Here is a 21,231-nt window from a genome sequence, read left to right as displayed (position 1 = left end):
CCCCCCCCCCCCCCCCCCCCCCCCCGTGGCCCTTCCACCCTGCAGGGACTCCTGGCCAGGGCCTGGGAAGCCCAAGTCACAGCCCTGCTCAACATTACCCACATCCTGCTTCGGAGGTAGAAAACTATAGAATATCATTCCCCCCACAAAGTAAGAAAAAGCCTGGTGGTCTATAAAGTGGTACTGTTTTTAGTTATCAGGGGTGAGGGTGTAAGGCAAGCAGGTGAACTCAATTCCACGGAGTGACAGGCCCCGCCCCTCAAGAGAGAGGGTCCACATGCGTTCTAACTTAGGCAGATCAGGGGAGGAGGTGGCCCACATGTAAGCAGGTAAGACAATACAAGTGACATTTTGAAAAATGTTAAATGTTAGTGTGACCGTTTGGAATCATGATGCACCCCATGCACAAGGTGGTGGGGGGAGGGGGGCTATATCTACTTATCAGCTCTTGTCCACAAGCCTCTGCTGGATGCACAGGAGAAAGATCCAGAAAAGGACAGGAGGCCCGTGAGAGCACCCCTCGAGGCTCCAGCCAAGTTGCAGAGTGCAAATGAAGAAAGTATGCATCGGGGACACAAAATAACTCCACTGAAAACCACAAGACTGGCTAACAGTAGACTGTTTAAGAATCCCAAGACTCAATGTTGTTTAGATGTCAATTCTCCCCAAAAGGATCTATAAGCTTAAAATTCCAATCAAATTCCAGCAGACTGTTTTTTTTAATAGTTTGTTGTCATGTTGGTTTCCATACAACACCCAGTGCCCGTCCCCACAAGTGCCCTCCTCCATGCCCCTCCCCCCCTTCCCCTCTCCCTCATACCCATCACTCCTCAGTTTGTTCTCAACATTTAAGAGTCTCTCATGGTTTGCCTCCCTCCCTCTCCCCCCATTTCCCCCCTTCTTCTCCCCCATGGTCCTCCGTTAAGTTCCTCCTAATCCTCCTATATGTGCAAACATGGTATCTGTCCTTCTCTGCCTGACTTATTTTGCTCAGCGTAACACCCTCAAGATCCATCCATGTTGCTACACATGGCCAGATTTCATTCTTTCTCATTGCCATGTAGTATTCCATGGTATAGATAAACCACATCTTCTTGATCCATTTGTCAGACTTTTTTTTTTAATGTTTATTTACTTTTGAGAGAGAGAGACAGAGGGCAAGTGGAGGAGGGGCAGAGAGAGAAAGAGATACAGAATCTGAAGCAGGCTCCAGGCTCTGAGCTGTCAGCACAGAGCCCGACGCGGGGCTCAAACCCATGGACTGTGAGATCATGACCTGAGCCGAAGTCAGACGCTTAACCGACTGAGCCACCCAGGTGCCCCTTCAGCAGACTGTTTTTTGTTTGCTTTAGAATTTGACAAAGTCGTTATAAAATTTGTACGGACATAAAGAGGATTTAGACTAGCCAAAACAATTCTGAAAACGGGCTGAGTGGCAGTATATACACTGATTTCAGGCTTATTTTAAGAACCAGCAGGAATCAAGCCAGTATGATTGGTGTAAGAATCAACATATGGAACAGTGGAGCAGAACAGAGAATCCAGAGATTGACCCCTAGGACCGTAGTGCTGAGAGCTTTCAATTAGGATAGGACAGTCTTTTCAATAAATGATATCAGGAAATGGGAAGTTCCAGATGGACAACAGTAAACCTCACCTCTTGCGTTATATACAAAGATCGACTCAGTCCAAATGGATGATCAACTTAAAGGTATGAACCGAAACTATAATGCATCTCTAAGAAAGTATTTTAAAAAATACTTTTGTAACTTTGGGTCAGGCAAAGATAACACAGAAAGCACTCACCACTAAAGAAGGGGTGGGCAAATTGGATGAGGCCAAAGTGAGGAATTTTTTTTTTTAAGTTTATTTATTTATTTAGAGAGAGAGCATGAGCGGAGGAGGGGCAGAGAGAGAGAGAGAATCCCAAGCAGGCTCCGTGCTGTCAGTGCAGAGCCTGACATGGGGTTCGATCTCACAAAATGTGAGATCATGACCTGCGCAGAAATAGAGTTAGACTCATAACCAACTGAGCCACTCAGGTGTCCTAAAACGAAGAACTTCTATTCCTCAGAAGACAGTGGCAAGAAAGAGGAGCTCTTTTCACGTCATACATCTGGAATTGAACCTGTATCCAAAATACCTAATGAACTCTCAGACAACCCAATGAAACCTGTACACTTTATTGGAAGAGATGTACAGTGACATGTACGCACATGAAGAGGGTGCCCCACACCATGAGTCAGTAATAAAATGCAATTTAAGAGCACAGTGAGATACTACCTCATACCACTTGCAAAGGCTGAAATTAAAAAGACTGACCACATCCAGTGTCGGGAACGATGCCGGGCAATGGGAATTCATACTTTTGGGTGGGAATGGAATGTGGCACGGCCACGTTGCAAAACATCTTGGCAGATTTTTATAAGAAATGTATACATCTCAACCTAGCGATGCCTCCCCTCCATAGCCACACAAAGGAAATGAAAACATTTGCCCACAAAATGACCTGCACACAAATGTCCACAGCAACTTTATTTGACATAGGCTCCAACCGGAAATCACCCAAACGTATACCAGATAGTGAATGGATAAGTACATTGTGGTGTATCCATATGATAGGATACCACTGAGTGATAAAAAGGCGTAAACTCCTCATACGTACATGCATGCACCAATGTGGCTGGAATTAAGAAGCGTGTGCTTCGTGAAAGAAGTCAGGCTCAAAAGCCTAAATGCTGGGTGATTCCATTCACATGATGTTTTGGAAAAGATAAGACTGTAAGGACGGAAAACCTCACTGGTTGCCCGGACTGGGGGTGGCAGAGAGGGTCGGCTAGGAAGGGGCACAGGGAGCCCCTTTTTGGAGCGATGGAGATGCTCTCAGTTCTTAGTGTGCTGGTGGGTGCACACATTTGTCACACATTTTAAAATGAATTTTCTTGTGTGCAAATCCTATCTCAGTTAAAAAATTATCTTCCCTTTTTTATAAACATTAATTTTTTTTTATTTTAGAGAAAGAGTGAAAGTGGAGAGAAGGGCAGAAGGAGAGAGAGAGAGAGAGAGAGAGAGAGAGAGAGAGAATTTTAAGCAGGCTTATGCCGGGCTCACTCCCAGGCCCCGGGATCATGACCGGGGCCGAAATCAACATTAGGACTTTCAACCGACTGAGCCACCCAGGCAGCCCCTGCAAATTTAAATCAAATAACGAAAGCAGTGGGGGATGCTTTGTCCCCCCAGGACCTCTTAGGACACGCTGCAGTGTTCCCCTAGAGGAAACATCTCTCCTCCCCCCGATTAGACTGCGATTTGTCTATTCCCGGCATCACTATTTACAAACTGGGCAAATAGTTAGATCTGAGGAAGTCACTTTACCTCTCTGAGTCTTAGATTCTCTCATCTGTAAAATGGGCATATTTCTTACCTATCAAATTGCCGATCATTATGTGAGGGGCCGAGTGCTGTGTCCGGCACGCAATGCTCTGCAAGTAATAATTATTCCTTATAATTGTAACATACTTGACCCTGCACACTGAGGCTGCAGGCTACCAGAAGGGAAGCATGGTTTGTTTGGTATTTGTGTTTTTCTCTCCTCATCCCTTGACCCCCAAAGGCAGCAGCAGGGCCTCCGGGGCTCCCTGCTTCCCCGGCCCTGGCTGGCAGGATGCTGGGCAGAACCAGTGAGGACAGCCAGAGGTGCTCGGCCTGGGAGGAGGGCCTGTTCCTGCTGCCAGGCCTCCCCGGGCAGAGGTGACTGCCCAGGGCTGGCAGTGCCTCGTCCTCCCCGGAGAGGCGAGAGCAGCAGGGCACCCGCTCATGAAGCTCGGAGCCCCGGGACAAGTGCGGAGAAGCAGGAGGCCCCGCTCTGCCCTTGGCTCTGGTGCCCACGCGCAGCCTGCCCGGCCACACTCGCCTCCTTTCCGGCCTCAGCTCCCTCATCTGCAAAATGGGAATACGGAGCTGTTCGCAAGACTGACGTGGAGCAAAGGCAACGGAGTCTATCTATGCACGTGCTTAGCAGGCAAGGGATTATCACTGTTCCTAAAAATAGGATCAATAATAACACTAAAGAGACCCGCGGGGGGTTGGGGAGTCTGGCCTGGGGCTCATGCAGTTCTGCCTCATGGGGCAGAAGCCGTTTGGCGGCTTCCGGAGCCTCTGAGGAGACCAGGACCCCCCCGGTGGCTGCCAGGGGCTCGCTGGTTCCTCAGGCCACCTCTGTCCAACCTCCGCTTCAGAGCACTCGGTCTGCTCTGCTCATGAGTCTGTCTCTGGTTCCGGCAGAAGGCCCGTCTGGCCCCTGACCGCGCGCCCCTGCGGTGCTTGCAGGATACAGGGCGGCCCGGATATGGTGGTTCTCCGCTGCCCTGCAAGGTGCCCCAGGGCTTGTCTCTCACTAGATCCTCTCTGGGGGCTGGGGCCCTGGAAACCAAGAGGCAGCTGTAGTGGAGGGGGGGGCGGGGGGCGGGGGAAGGGGGGCAGCCCCCTGGTTCTGGGCCTGGTTCCAGTCCGGGAGAAGCAGTCGCTGGCTGGATCAGTATGAGGGCGCTTACGCCTTCGGTTCATGCAGGATTTAGCAGTAGGACCGCGTGTAGAGGTGTCTGATCTCCTTGTACAAATAGAGAAACTGAGGCCCAGAGAGAACGAATGATCCTTCCCATCCCACATCTGGAGGTGTCTGGGCCAGGCCAGGAGTCAGGGCGCTGTCTCCCAGTTCACAGCTCTTTCCATGACTCTGGGAACTTAGTGGTGAGGGTCCCACACGTCACAGGGCCCAGGGAAGGGCCTCGGCCTGCGTGGCATTGGCGCACGTCCGCGTGGTCCTGGTGCCGGAGGAGGCGCTGGCGGCCGTGGAGGCAGGCCCTGGGCCCTGGACACACAGTGGAGCGCTGCTGGGATGATGTCATGGACCCGGTGAAGACCTCCCTGTGAAGGGGAGCGAGGGACAAGGTGGCCCAGCCAGTGGGAGGGCCACACCCCACCCTGTCAGTGGGCAGGGAGAAGCGGGGGGACTGCAGGAGGCGGCACCCGACTTCCCCGGGGCCCCTGCCTCCCTCCCAGTCGTGGCCCCTCCTTTCCGTAGTAACCACGTCTCCCTGATTTCCTTGTCAGTGTCGCCTCCAGAACTCTCCCTGCCCCCTAGACCTGATTATCTGAAAGGACTCTGCTGTGGTCCGCCTTTCCTTCCCCCTTCTGGTCTTTCCTCAGGCTGTTGCCAGAGGAGCCCAGGAGCGCCAGCCGGGCCCTGCCTGCTGCAGTCGTCAGCAGCAGCAGCCGTTCAGAGGGGCCATGCTGCTGGCGGAGAGAGCAGGCTCTTTGGAGCCACTGCTAGGGCCAAATCCCAGCACATTAGCTACTTGCTGGAGCCCCTTCTCTGAGTCTCAGGCTCCCCTCATACAGCTGAGAGGGGGTTGAGTAAGACCAGGCTCTGCAGGGGCACCTGGCTGGCTCAGTCGCTTGAGCGCCAACTTCGGCTCAGGTCATGATCTCAAGGTTCGTGGGTTGGAGCCCCATGTCGGGCTCTGCACTGACAGCTCAGGGCCTGGAGCCTGCTTCAGATTCTGTGTCTCCCTCTCTCTCTCTCTGTACTCCCCGCCCCCAATTGTGCTCTGTCTCTCTCTTTCTCTCTCAAAAATAAAATAAACATTAAAAAATTTTGTTTGAGTGGCGCCTGGGTGGTTTAGTTGGTAAAGCGTCCGAGTTTCGCTTAAGTCACGATCTCGCGGTTTGTGGGTTCGAGCCCCGCGTCAGGCTCTGTGCTGACTGCCAGCTCAGAGCCTGGAGCCTGTTTCAGAGTCTGTGACTTCCTCTCTCTCTGACCCTCCCCTGCTCATGCTGTCTCTCTCTCTCCTAGAAATAAATAAAACATTAAAAAAAATTTTTTTTTGTTTGAGATCGGGTTTTGCAGAACTGGGAATGGTTGGCATTTCCCAGGCTTCTTCCTCCATGAAGCCCTCACCCTATCCTCCCAAGGCTGACTTGATGGCCCCTTTTGAGCGCCCAGGAGGCCAGCCTGGCCTGCATGCCTTTTTGTATCTCCCCACAGCCGGAGTCCGAACAGCCACAGGGGAGGGCTGGCGTTTCTCTTTCGGTGTCCGGCACAAGCCCTACCTTAGAACAGTGTTGTTGAATGTGTTTCTTTCCATCCCAGAGTTCCTGGGAAGAGAAGAGAGAAGGTTTTGTTGGCCAGGGGCACCGGGGTGGCTCAGTGGGTTAAGCGTCTGACTCTTGGTTTTGGCTCAGGTCATGAATGATCTCATTGTTCATGAGATTGAGCCCCAAGTCGGGCTCTGTGCTGACAGCACGGAGCCTGCTTGGGATTCTCTTTCTCTGCTCCTCCCCTGCTCGTGCAGGTGCGTGTACACACACACACACACACACACACACACACACACTTTCTCTTAAAAATAAATAAACTTTAAAAAATTATTTAAAAAAGGAAAGAAAGGGTACTCTCACCTGAAGCCTTGCCTTATCGTTTACAATTCATGTCTCCGTCCCTCCCTTGGGGAGCCCCCAGCTGCCACAGCTGCCCCGTCTCTGGGCTCCTGTGGCACCCAGGGCATCCATCTTGGGGGTGACCTACCCATCTCCAGCACTAACCTGAGAATCCCTGAGAGCAGGGGCTGGCCGCTCAAAGCCTGGCACACGGGCGGGCACATGGTAGGTACTTATTGAATCGTGGGTCGATGCCCGAAGTACAGAGTGGAAAACGCTGGGGGAAACCCCAGTCTGGACAAGGGTTCTGGCCTGGGGGGGCCCCACCCCTTACCCGAAGGACATCTTCACCTCCTGCAGCCGCAGACAACTTTGCGTGGCGCTGGCCCGCCCATGTTGCCGAGGCCACATCAAAGGTGATGGGTGACCTCCATGCCCAGGTGGGCTGTTGTTGCAGGATTCTCACCCAGAGAGTCGTGACACTGAGACTTTTCTTTCCAGGAAGCAACTTTATTCATGCTGGCACCGCTCAGTTGGGATCGTACCCAAAAGAACTGAGCGGCCCACCTCATATGGCATAGGTTTTTTATACATTTTCTATTTCTTTGTCTCCCATATATGGTAACACACATAAACATGCAGTCTAATTAAGTTGTTTCAGTTTACAGGAACATGGGGCATGTAGGCAGCTGGACCCATATCTAGGTGACCTTGAAGTCTTCTCTTCTCTCTTCTTCATTTTTTTCTTTCTCCTTAGGGAGGGGTTCCTACTACACTGTCAGCTCAGCACTCCCCTGAATGGTATCCACAGAGACCCGGAAATCCACTTCCGGGGAAGCCCTGGTGGGGGGGTGTCTCCCATATTAGGGATCCTGCTCACTCACATGGAGCCATTACCCAGATAACCAGGGCCCCACACCCTACCTTGGCCAAGCATTTGCTGAGAGGATGCTCATAGAAGTCCAGGAACCCCGCCACCCACGTGGGGGGCAGGCTTGAGGAAAACCCATTCCCCTGGGGGCTCAGGCCCTCCCATCCCAACCCCAGGCACCAGCCTCAGAGTCCCTCCCTTGCCCTTGCCTGGATTTTCAGTCTTTGTGCTCAAAGGCTCACATCCACCTGAATGGACGCATCTAGGCCAAGCTGGCCTGCACACTTGTCATGGCCATGCCGTCCCGACGACAGTGTTGGGCCCTGTGGGAACCAGGGAGGGCTCGGGTGGCCCCCCTGCAGGCCTGGGCTCATGGAGTCCCCGGCCGGAGTCCAGCTCCGGCCGGGTCCAGGGGTCCCTGAAGGATGGACGGTGTCGGTGAGGGAAGGATGAGAGATTCTTTCTGGTCACCAGCCGGGCCTCTCCGTGCTGCCTGAGACTCAACTTTATTTTATGATTTAGTGTTTGGGGGATGGCACAGAAGTGGCATTCTGATGATAAACCTCTTGATCAGTAAAGATTCTCCAGAACACTGATATGCAAAAGGTATGGGGAACAGCCCGGAGGTGGCATTAGCATACTAAAGGCAAAAGTTAGTTCTTTATGAGCAGGGGTCAACAGCCGTCTCATCCGCTTAATGGGAGGTATTAAGAAAAACAGGTCTTTTAGGAACACAATGTTGCTCCCATAACCACAAAAGAAGTTCCTACAGTAAGTTCCTTCACAAAGTGCAATTAGCATATCAAAGTCAGAATGAGTCACTCCTAATACCAATTAACAAGGTGACTTGGGGGTTGGTGCTCAAGCAGAAACAATTGGGTGGGGGTGGGTATTGGTCACCATCTGACACTAAGAGTCCGTGCAACTTACCTTAACCTCACAAGGAGTTTTCTCAACCTACGAGTTCAGAAACGGCTCCCAACAGTCCTCCTGCCTTTTCTTTACTCTTCTTTCAAGACCAGGACCAGATGTCCCCTCCCCCAGGAAGCACAGGTGGGTTAGTGGCACCATCCGTGTGCATCCAAAGCTGTCGAGGTGCCCTGCTTTCACGTCCGTCACTGTCTCATGAGTTTCGCCTAACTATCCCCTCCCCTGGGCTGGGGCTCCTTGAAGGCAGGGGCCAATTCTTCGTTACTCAGTCAGCAAACGTTTATTGTGCACCAGGGCCACACGGAGGTGAACAAGACAGAGGCGGTCCGCCCCCAGGGGGAGCTTATTGTGCGAGCGGGGAGATAATGAACAAGTCAGGAATGAAGTAAGGAAGATGCTTACAGGTGGTGGAAGGGCTGGGAGAGATACACCAGGCAACGCGGGAGAGAACGGGGTCAGCCGTCCTTGGTGGGACGGTCGAGGGGCCTCTCAGAGGCAGCGGTGACTGTGCTGAGGCCCGCGGACGAGGAGGAGCAGCGGGCGGGTGCTGGCACAGCGGCATCATCACTGGCAGTGGGAGCAGCAGGAACGGGTCCATGGCCCCCCGGCCCGCCAGAGGACCCACGCAGCGTCTGGGTGAGGACCGAGAGAGACGGCAGCAGCGGCTGGGCCTGTGGCCGGGCAGGACGTTGGGCGAGACAATGCCGGGCTACGGTTTACATTTTGAAGTCGGCTTTGCAGGGGATGGGGAGGAAGACGAGCAAGGACGCTGCCATCAGTCCGGAAACGGCGGTGGCCTGGACCCGACGGTAGCAGAGGCGGCGTAAGGACGCGAGAGTCCGATGCTGGAGATGGATTGGCTGTGGGGTCAAGGGCGACGCCCAGGTTTCTGAGCCCTTGGGTGAATGCGGTGCCGTGTGGAAGAGCCGGGTCAAGAGCTGCGTAGCAGACATGCTAGGCCCGAGGTGCCTGGGAGCCCTGGAGGGGAGACGCCGAGAGGCAGGACCTCAGGGCAGAGGTCAGGGCTAGATGGGTAAGTGTGGGGGCTCTCAGCCGATTGGGGTGTCCAGCAGCAGGAGGCTGGAAGGACGGCCGCCACGGGGAGTGCCGTCATGGGGGAGCAGACGACCCAGGCAGGACCCCGGCGAGTCTCTGACGGTTAAAATTCAGGCGCCTAAGCAGTGCCCAGTGCAGGACACCGCTGGGCACGAGGTGACAGCAGGGGCCAGACGGCCCAGGGAGACCCTCAGGCATGTGTTAAAGGTTGAATTGTGTCCCGTCTCCCATTCATATGCTGAACGCCTAACCCCTGGACCTCAGATCGGGACTTTATTTGGAAACGGCATCAGTGTAGGTGTGATTAGATAACATGAGGTCAGACCAGAGTAGGGTGTGCCTCGAACTCAACATGACTGGCGTCCCCCGAAAAGAGAAATTCAGACACAGAGACACACACACACACAGGGAGAGGCTAAGCGGACATAAAGGCAGAAATCTGAGGAGGATCTTTAAGCCAAGACCAACGATTGCCATCAAACCACCAGAGGCAAGAGGGTTGGTCTGGAACGGACTCTCCCTCGCAGCCCTCAGCAGGAACCCACTCCCCCGACACCTTGACCTCAGACGTCCGGCCTCCAGAACCAGGAGACGATGAATTTCTGTTGTTCAAGTCACCCGGTTTGTGGCATTTTGTTACAACAGCTCTAGCAAAGTAACGAACTGGCCAAGAAATTCAGAAAAAAAAAAGTGTTGTGCCAGCTTCCCAGAAAACCGAGAAACCGCTGAGACTGAGTGCACTGTGTGACGTTGGGCAAATCACGTGCCTTCTCTGGGCCTTTCCACCCCTGACACACTGGTGAGTGGTTATAAGGGAGCCATACGCTGAGTGGAGAAAAGCCACCGAGAAGGAAGACATGCTGGATAGACCAGGGTGGGGGGTGGGGGGTTGGGGGTGGGGTGGAGTGCAGGGAAAGGGGAAGAAGTCAGAAGGTAAAGCACCAGATGCCAAGAGCCAGGGTGAGGCTGGGCCCCATGAGGTCTGTGACATAGCTGGGGCGGAACTGCTGCAGGGTGGCCATGGCCCTGGCTGTCCCGGAACGAATACCCTGGCTGTGCTCAGTGCAGGGGGAGGGGGGGCATAGTTCCAGGGACGCGGATGCTCCTCGGGGCCTCTGGCACTTTGCTGTGCTCACCTGATGTAGTGACATGGCCTGGCTCACCTCCTGCTGACAGAGCCCACTTCGTGGTCTCTCCCGAGTGTGCAGGGCAGCTACAGATAGGAGCAGCTCCAGCAGGGTGCCCTGCTCCGGGCTGGGGAAGTCTGGGGACTCCGAGTGTGCCCGGGGGGGGCCCTGACTGAGCAGTGGTGGTGGTGTCCACCAAGCAGGGGCTGGGGTGGGGGAGTAGGCAAGACCTGGGACAAAGGCTGAGAAGGTAGAAGGAGGGCACAGGGGCAGTAGGGACGGCACCGTCAGGGCTTTCAGCCCTGCGAGGATCCCGAGTGGGCTGCCCTCTCGGGTGTCAAGATGGCGGCCCAGGGGCAAATCCTGGGGAAAAGGAGCTGCAGGGGTGGGGCGGGGGGAGGGGTTGTTTTCCCTGCCTCTGAGCAGTTAGATGGAAGGAGGGGCCTCTCAGAGGCTCTGGCAATGCCACCCAGGGGTACACTGATACAAGGTGAGTGCCCACCAGTACTGAGACTGGCAAAGGCTGTGAGCTGCTGTTGAAAAGCGAGGGGTGAGGTCTAGGGGCTTCTGCGGAGCTGAGCGGGAGGCGGGTGGGGGCCCCTTGTAGACCAGCAGGCACGGACAGCTCAGCTCTTCCCTGGGACCCACGCATCTCCAGAGATCCCCAGTGCACATTAGGATTGGATTCCTCGTTGCAGTTTGTGTAGGAGTCCACTTCGGCCTCTGGGTTAAGGTGAAGGGCGGAGCAGGGGGCAGAGGCCAAGGGGCCTGAGATGCTGTCCGCAGGAGCCCTGGGAATCTGCAGTCTAGGGAAATTGGGAAGGTTCCTGGAATGCCGTGGCAGGGGGACGGAAGGTCACAGAGCCACACGGGACTAAATACTGGGCAGGAGGCTGGGATGCCGTCTTCTCCCACATGTGTTACTACTGGACTTGGGTCTGACACGGGCAGCTTGTCAGTTTGCGAGGTGCTGTCACTAAATGATTTTGTTCTGCTTTATTCTCCCACTTCATTCGTGTGGACACCGGTGTCCTGAGAAGTCAAGGGACCTGCCCCAGGAAGACATTTGGAGATGGAATGGGAACCCGGGTGTGGGCCCTGTCCCTCGCAGGCCAGGAAGGAAAGGACTTGGCTAGGTCTCCTGGTCCAGACGGACACAGGTGACTCCAACGGCCGTTCTGAGGAGTGTCTGCTCCCCGCCTCACTTCAGGTGCCTGAGGGCTTGGGGGAAGGCAGAGGTGTGGCTGGGGATGTGACTACAGGGAAGAGGAGAGGGGGAGTAGGGCTGGGACGGTGCCCAGGGACCCGGCTTCCATTGTCTAGAAAATCCCAGGACTCCAACTCGAGTCTTTTCTTTTTTAAGAAATTCTACAAGAGGGACGCCTGGGTAGCTCAGTCAGTTAAGCATCCGACTTTGGCTCAGGTCATGATCTCATGGTTCATGAACCCTCCTGTCGGGCTCTGTGCTGACAGCTCACAGCTTGGAGTCCACTTCAGATTCTGTGTCTCCCTCTCTTTCTGCCCCTCTCCTGCTTGCTCTCTGCTCTCTCTCTCTTTCAAAAATAAACATTTGAAAAAAGTTAAAGAAATCATACAAGAAATTATATGCTCATTATGGAAGAAAATCTAAAAACCAGATGAGAAAAAAATATGTATTTCTACTTATTAGTAATCACTGTTAACCATTTGGTTATCCTTCTAGACATATGCAGATATGTGCATGCATGTGCATGCGTACGCGAACACACACACCTGGACGCCATCGTGCATGCCGTCAGAAACTGGCCTCCCTCCCCCTCTGCCCCTGCAGCGCTGTAAGGACAGCTTTCCAATCTGAAACGTGTCAAGCTGCCTCTCCATCCTTAATGACACATGATACCCCATTAAATGGTGAGATACTCATTTATTTAACCAAATCCTCTAGTACTATAAATTTACATTGCTTCTAAATTTGGGTATCATAAGCAATGATGTAGGGTAAGTCTGTTTCTGCTTACCTGGTTTCCCTCAGGAGACGTGTCCAGAAGTGAATCTGAGTGATAAATATACCAACACCACGTTCCCAGGCACTTGATGAATATTTCCCAATTGAGGCAACTGGGAAAGGGTGTTCCAGAAAGGTTGTTCAGATTTTGGTCCCTCCGGTGGTGTCATAGCGCTGTAGCCCAAGCCTTCGAAATTTTGCTTTTCATCATCTTCTCACAAAACCCTTAGAGAAGTCTTAGGCATCCAAATGGACGATGTTGCCAGAACTTTTTGAATCTGCTGTCTGCACGGCAAGAACTGGGAATTCATAGTGATGTTTCCAGCAGCCGAGTGCATTTGAGGAACCTTCTGGATCACCGCCATAGCTGAGCATCTTGGCGAGTGGTCAGCAGGCTAGAGGGGGACAGAATGCCGTCCGGGAGGCAGGATACCCAGGCTCACATCCAACTCTGCATGTCTTCATGTCGGACCGCCGGTCACCTGTCACCTGCAAGACAGGGAACATCATCTCTGGCCTGATCCTTTCATGGGGCCATTGTGAGGACGGTAGGGGAGACCAGCCATGAGAACTTTTTGTGTTAGCCTGTCCCTTGTATAAAGAGTCGTCAAGAAAAAGTGGTAATAGTAATGTGGTTTTCATTCTAGATTAATGTTTGGAAATGGGTAATTGAGGGTAGGGGTATATATTGCTAACATTTATTGAACACATACTATGTGCCAGGCACAGTGCTGTGCCCTTCACCAAATATTGCACCAAATCCTTACAACAACCCTATGAAGTTGGTGCTATGATTATCTCCATTTCACAGATGAAGAACTGAGGCTCAGAGAGGTTGACTCCCTTGCCTAAAGTCACACAGCTAGCAAACAGTGGAGACAGCCTCCATATAGGCAGTCGAAGAGAGACTGTGCAGTTGACAAAGCATGTAGCTGGAATTCTGTACGTGGGACAGCCTGTGTCATCCAGTAAGTGACAGTGTCCACTAAAAGGGCTTGATCTCAGATAACCCACTTACTGATTAATCTAATGCTCTGGCTGAGAACAGCTCTATGAAAACAGAAGCTGTGAGAGTAATGAAGGAACTGCAGACTGTCACACAATGAATGGCTGAGCCTGGCTGCAAAGCCACCAAACCTGCCCTTCCACTATACCACATACCTGCAGAAGTGGAGCAGAGTCAGGGCACAGCAGCCCCAGCCACTCGCTAAAACCAGGCAGTCAATCAACACGTTTTGCAGTGAATGGAATTAGAGCGCCTGCTGCTCGTTTTCTGTGATTTAGAATGAAATGCAATAAATCATACTTCACGCGGAACTGACTGTGGGCAAAACCTTCCCTTCTCTAGGGCTCAGCGATTGAGCTAGAAGCTCAGTAAGCAATTGCTCTGGCCACCGGCATGCCCGGTTTTTTCCACTGCCACATGGATGTGGAGTGGAAGGGGACAGTGAGCTGGAGAGCTGAGGAGTGGAGGGGCCAGAGGAAGTGGAACAGCCCATAATGGACAGCATGTGTGGCCAGAGCAAGGCTCCCGGACTCAGGGCAAATCTTGTAAAGGAGTGTATGGACTGTGGTGGATGGGGGCCTATGCCAGGCACAGCAGAGGCCCACTGTTTCCATAGCTTCTGATGTTTCCAGAGACACTCCAAATCTTGATTTTTAAATTGTAGCAAGATATATACCCCAAAGATCAAATGCACCTACCGATGGTCTGGGTATGGTCCTTTGGCCGCACGCCACCTCTGGTCTGCTGAGCTGGCAAAGATGGGCTGGGCTGGACACTTCCAGAGCCACCAGCACCTTTTCTTGAAGCCCCTCCGGTCCTCCTTCGTTTTCTCTCCCAGTGCAGTGCATGCAGCTCTAGGTCAGATTACTTTAAAGGGCCAGGACCCTGCAAAGAGAGCCTTCCCTTTGCCCTGGCTAGACCAACTGGGAGAGGGGGGAAGGGGTGTTGCTAGCAGCTACAGAAAGAGGGGCCTGGGAGCCAGGGGACTTGGGTTCTGGCTCTGTGACTGAGGGGAGCACATCTCTCTCTGTGTTTAATGTCTCCACGATACTGAGGAAAACGGCGTGCAGATTACACGCACTGGCTGCCCCTTACTGACTCTGCCAAGGTACTCAACCTCTCTCTGCTTCAGTTTCCTCACGTAAAAATGGGATCCTATTTAATCTCATTGTTATAAGAACTAATGGGATAATGAGGATAAAATGCATAAGCGTATTATAAGCATAGTGTCAGGGACTTAGAAAGCCTTTGACAAATGTTAGTGCTTTTTTATCACTGGGAACTCCACTTATTCTCTAGTTTGAATTTAGAATCATAGACTGTCCAAGTGGGAAGAAGGGGACGTGATGAGTGGAGGGGTGAACAGAGGCCCAAAGAGAGGAGGGATCTCCCCACTTGGGAGAGACAGCCAGTTGGGGGCAAAGCCAAGTGCCTCCTTGGCTGTTCCCTGGTAGGGTTTGGGGAGAGGCCCTGGGATTTGCAGCCTGATCACTGGCCCTTCCCCCAAGTGCTGTCCATGGCTGGGGCTAGATGATTGCCCTCCTTCCTGCATGGGCAGCCATGTTTGGGGGTCCACCCCCATCTTAGCAGAAGTGAACAGAGCTAGAAGGGTAGCTGATAGGCACCATTTTCCCCTCTTCTACTGGCAGGAAGAAAGAATTTAAGCCATCATTACCCTGGGTCAGTTATCTCCAATGGCAAATGAAAGGTGAGCTGAATGGAAAAAAACCAGAGCTGGGCTATACTGATTTAATAGCAGCCGCAGACCGCACAGGACAAGCCTGTGGTCTGATAAAATCAAATTTATTGACTTGGCACAGTGAGCGAGTGTGGAATGCTATGACAAGAGGCAGAGGGAGTGCCTTTTCCAAGGTCTGAGTTCTGGAAGGGCCCAAGGGAAGTAGGGGTCAGTTCTGGATTGGTGACTGGTTCTGAGGCAGGATGAGGAGAAAGAGGGGTTGACCAGAGAGGCAGGGTGCTCTCTGAGGCAAGGGCGGCTTGGCAACTGAGTATCCCCAGGAATAAATCAAAATAGCAATACAGCTCTGGGGGCTCATTGGTAAGAAAGCTCAAAGGGGGGGCAATTATGGCATTTTACAACTGTTGCTTGACCTTGGGCAAACCAGCATTTCCTGTTAACGTGGCAGCTCGGTTTCATCTGTGTCTGTCCCCCAGCCTGATGCATGCCAGGACTGCTTTTATTTTCGGTCCGAGATGATTTTCAATTTTCGCACGTTTAATCCTGTCCGGGTTTTTATTCCTCGGCCAAGTAAGCAGAAATTAAAACATAATTAGCACCCCAGCATCTCTGTTGCTATTTTAATTTCCTTTTGCATATTGAAATGGCCCCAAGGAAATACAAACAGTAGGGAGTGGGTCATTAGATGCTCAGCAAGGGTCTCAACCCAAACCACGTGCCTCATGAAGGTTACCCTAGAGATACCCTATTTTGGGCCAGAGTGAATGAACATTCCAGGAAGAGATTCTTGCCTTGTTTTGTGAAAGTAGTACAATGATAGAAGTTGGGCAAAGAGAAGTCTAGAAAACTCATGGTTCCCCCCAGTTTGGTGGAAAACGGACTGTGGATTTGCGGGTGCCCAGATGGCATCAAAACGCCCGGTGTTTGTCTCCCATTAGGATAAAGGGCACCTCAGATAGAGATGGATGGACAGCCGACAAGCGCTTTCCCCTCCCAAGTGGCAGGGAGAAAATATGCAAACAGTAAGCACCCTGTGTTAATATCTCCGATGGCAGACAAAGGCTTGGCTGGGTAGAATTAACTAAGCACTGAGCCACCCCAAAAGCAAACAAACACTTGAGCCCCGCGAACCCAGGTGGCTGGTGGGCTTCTGCAGGGCAATCCTCATAGAATGAGGAAAGTTCCAGACAGGATGGCGTACCCCCTCAGATACAAAACAAGAGCTTCATTGTTTTACAAACAAAATTACGTCTGAACAGACATTTTTTTTTCGAAGCAGACACACAAATGGGATAAGCACACGAAAAGATGCTCAGCATCATAAGCCATCAGGGAAAGGCACATGGAAAACCACAGTAAGAGGGGCGCCTGGGTGGCTTAGTAGGTTAAGCGTTCAACTTTGGCTCAGGTCGTGATCTCACAGTTTGTGAGTTCGAGCCCTACGTCGGGCCCGGTGCTGACAGCTCAGAGCTTAGAGCCTGCTTTGAATTCTGTGATTCTCTCTGCCCCTCCTCTGCTTGCTCTCTCTCTCAAAAATAAATAAACATTAAAAAATGGGTTTAAATAAAAACTGCAGTAAGATATCACTTCACATTCACTAAAATGGCTACAATTTTTAAAAAGATAGATATCAAGTGTTGGCAGGATATTGAGCAATTCACACCCTCATACACTGCTGGTGGGAATGTAAAATGGTGCACTTGCTTTGGAAAACAGTCTGGCTGTGCCTCAAAGGGAGTAATCCTATGACCCAGCAATTCCACTCCTACGTAGCTACCCCAAAGAGTTGAAACACATGTGCACACAAAAACTTGTACGTGACTGCTCCTAGCAACGTTATTCACAAAAGCCAAAAGGTAGAAGCAATCCAAATGTCCATCAGCTCATAAATGGATAAACAAATGTGGAATGTCCGTAGAATACAATATTATTTGGCCATAAAAAGGATGAAATACTGACAATGCTACAACACGGATGAACCCGAAAACGTTATGCTAAGTGAAAGAAGTCAGGCACAAAAGCACATGTTATATGATTCCATTTATAGGAAAAGTCCAGAACAGGCAAATCCATAGGTACAGAAAATAGTGTTGTGGTTGCACAGGGCAGAGGGAGTGCCGAGAGAAAAGATGAGTGCAGGAGTTACTCTTTGGAGTGATGAAGATGTTCTGGAATGCATAACTCTGTGAATTTTAAAAACTGTTGAATTGTGAACTTTAAACGGGTGGATTTTATCGTTTGTGAATTAGAGCTCAATAAAGCTGTCATATAAACATAATGGGGGCGGGAACTGTATGTAGGAACTCTCGGAACCATTTTCAAAAATTTTCTGTAAACCTAAAGTAGTTCTAACATTAAACTTATTTTTAATAACTTACAGATGAAGAGAACAGAGACCCAAGTGATTGACCGGCGTCGCAGGACCCAGTCTTTTCCGGCCTCTCTGTCCAGACAGCTTGAAGAGGGAAATAGGGAACATATAAGCCAGTGCCATTCAACTAATGTTCAGAGAGGAGGATGCGTGCAGGGCCCAGATAAACAAAAACAAATGCAAGGGTTGGCTATACATGTTCCAGATCCATGCAAAAAACAAAAGCAAACAACTGACATGGTGCTTAAACAAGACTTCCACAGGAAAAAAAGGAAGGGGGGAATGAATCAAAGAAGAAAAGAACGAGAGAGGAAGGAGAACATGCCAAGGAAAGATGAAGCATCCATTCTGGAAGAAACCACCCCCAGGACTTGGAAGAAAATAGACAAGAAATGTTTTCCATTCTCAAGAAATTAGAGGTAACTTGGACTCTTTGAAACAAGGGATTGAAGTTGAGACAAAGCAATAGAATAGTTGAAAAGGAGGTTGTGGGGACTACGAAAAGAAACCAGGACAAAAATAACACCTCCGCAGTAACGGTTATAGTGGCAGAGTAATATCAAGGGTCTAATTGACATGATAGTGAAATGGAAGACGGATTTGAGAAGTTAACCCAATGTGCAGTAGAGGTGAACTCGGAGAACACCAATCTACCCATGGGAAGGATACACTAGCAAATCTCCTCTGATATCTTGCCCGTGGAATTCTGCTAATAACAGTATCTGCTACACAAAGTTATGGGGCATTTAGGGTCAAGAGGATGGGCTCTGCCCATTCAAGCTGCCAGGTTTAAGTCCCGAGTCAAATTCTTATTACTTGTATAACTTTGACCAAGTTACTTCTTTCTTCAGCTCCTCGTCTGTAAAATTGTCAGAACAGCAGTAGTATCTATTCCTAAGTTTCCGGTGTGGATTAAGCACTTAAGAACTGAAGGATACTTCTTGACATAACTTTATGAGTATGTGATTGTTTCAGCTTATATGTACTTCATAGGTAAACATGTATAATGATGACAAATGACAAGCATTCCTATTAAATAATATTAAAATGCCTACTGTCATCATTACTATTCATCATTATTCCCTGGAAGTATTGGCTAATGTGATCAGACAAGAAAAAAAGGTATAAATATTAGAAGGGAGGCGTGGTCTGATTGAAACTTACAAAAGAGCTTTGACAAGCACAAAATTAGGTAGTCAGGGGAAGAAGGAAAGACTTGATCTTGGTGGCTGGGGACAGAAGTGAGGTTTGAGAAGCCAGGAAAGGTAGTGAGCTCTGTTACTATGGCTCCAAGGTGAAGTTGGATACCATGTCATGGGGGCTCCAGTGAAGGTTGCCCATGGGCTGGGAAGGTTGTTAGAGGGCTTCTGAGGGGCATCCAACAATGGGATTCCAAGGCACTCCCAAGCGAGGCTACAACCTTCCCCTGCCTTTGCTGCAAGTGGGTCTCCAGCCTATCCTCGTCCATTTACGGGGAGTGGAGTGGGGGAGGAGTGGTTGTGGAGCCAGCAAACTGGGCAGGGAGAAGCTGACCCCCCCACATGTGCCCTTAAGCTGGAGTCCCAAGTCTTTCATCTTCAAACTGCAATATGTTCTAGCCAATGTCTCCCAAGGTGTGGTCAGCGTAGCTCTGGTAGTATGATAGATGGGCTCAGGTAGAACATGGGGGAACAATTCTGATACACTTCTAGCTATCGTCATGTGTTTGAGGAACTTTTACAAAGAACACGTCAAAAACATGATGCCGCGGGTATTATTGCTTAGATCAAAACAATATTTAAGTAAAAAAGTAAGTACATTTAAAGAAACCTTAGGAGTAGTGCAGATAGTGAAACACCATTAATGAGTTCATGATGGGGGTATCAGAATGGTTCCATTTTGAGAACCAAGAGCTCTTGTCAGTGACTCTGGAGTCTGACAAATCTGGATTCTGATTCTGGAGCCTTCACCTTCTAGTTGTATGGCCTTAGATGGTCCAGGGTCCCTTTCACCATGTGACCTAAAAACCAGCTACTTTTGCACACTCATCTTAGCAACAATGTTCACAACCCAAATGTCCGCCAATGGATGAATGGATAAACCAAATGTGACACGTACGTTCAATGGGATATTATTCAGCTTCAAAAAGGAAGGGAATTCTGATGTGGGCTACAACATGGATGAATCTTGAGGACGTTGTGCTGAGGGAAATAACCCACTCACAAAAAGGATAAATACTGTATGGCTCCCCTTACATGAGGGACCTGGAAGAATCCAATCTATAGAGATGGAAAGTAGAAGGAAGGTTGCTAGGGGTGGTGGGGAGGGGGTGGGGAGTTCCCATGGGGGCGGAGCTTCTGTTTTGCAAGATAAAGAGCTTTCTGTGGGTAGACGGCCGCACAACAGACACGTGTTTTCACTGGACTGTACACTTGACATTGGGTAAGATGGTAAGTTTTATGTTAAAAGTACATAAAAATCAACTGTAAGAAGTAATCTTATGGATTATATAATGGGGACGATGGGGGACAGTCGGGGGCAACATCAGGTGTGACTGATGCTATTCAGCGATGACACCCTCTCAAAAGCCAAAATTCTCCTCCTCCTCCCAAATCCAAGGACAGCATGTGATTGACCCAGCTTGGGTCATATGCTCATCCTACCCCTGAACCAGTCACCATGCCCAGGGATGGGGTGCGGTGGTTGGATGGAACTAATTTCCTGAAAGGAGGGTGGGGGACATCTTGGGCGGGCACAAACAGTGGCTACCACAGTGACTAAGGAAACTGGATCCCAAGAAGGGTCCAGAGCCACGGGGGAGAAGATTGGACAGGAAAATCTATCTCCATGCCTCAGGCAGAGAGGCAGAGTATAGAGAGAAAGGGTAGGCTCAGGGTCTGGATCCAAGGGAAACTTAAGAGTGACCTAGAAGTGGCCATGGTATCTGACGCCATGATGCCCAAGTGTGTGCAGAGCCACCGCAGACAGGGAGCGCTGCTAAGCTAAGTATAAGGACTCTGCAAAGCCTTTGGGAGGCACAGCCCTGGAAACCACACCACATAGGATCTAAGGGCCCAGGTGAGGAGGAAGGTAGGCTGGATGCCACTCGCATTCCCAAGAAGGCCAGAGACAACTCTGACCAGTGCTTTGTGATATGTCTGGAACCTTCAAGTGCCCTCTGCTGGCTGTCCCCGTGAGGATTAGCAGTGATTCCCTAAAAACCTGGAGACAGGACTCAGGCCAGTTGAGGGACCTTGAAGAGAGTCGAGGAGTGAGAACAAAGCCTGACTTGCTCCCTATCTGAGCGATGGGGGAAGAGGAACCAGGAGGAAGGTGGGTGAGTGGCTGGAAATGAGAGAGCAGCAGGCTAGGGGTGGGGGGCCTGCAAGAAGGCAGCATAGAAGGAAAGAGCACTGACCGAGGAGCCCCACCGCCCTGCATTCGATCCACTGTTTATTGGCTGTGTGGACTTTGATGTGTTCCTGTTACTTTTGCTCTAAGCCTCAGATTGTCCACCTGTAAAATGTGGATAATGACACCTGCCTTACAGGTCATCACGAGCGTTGAGGGGTCAGGTCATCTGTACGCGCCCAGCTCGGCCCTCCACGTCTGTGCAATATAGCAGTTTCCCGTTGGTAGAGATCACAGTGTTCTCTTCCACAGAGAACACTTTTTTATGTGTGCATGGTTTTTTGTTTTTTTTTTTATGTGTGCATGGTTCAGCTCTGTGCCTTTCTCTCTCTTTCTCCTGATTGACCACAGGGCTATAG

Source organism: Hyaena hyaena, unplaced genomic scaffold, assembly GCF_003009895.1.
Source record: "Hyaena hyaena isolate Hyena2069 unplaced genomic scaffold, ASM300989v1 scaffold_73, whole genome shotgun sequence".
NCBI lineage: Eukaryota > Metazoa > Chordata > Mammalia > Carnivora > Hyaenidae > Hyaena > Hyaena hyaena.
This window is presented reverse-complemented; position numbering follows the sequence as displayed.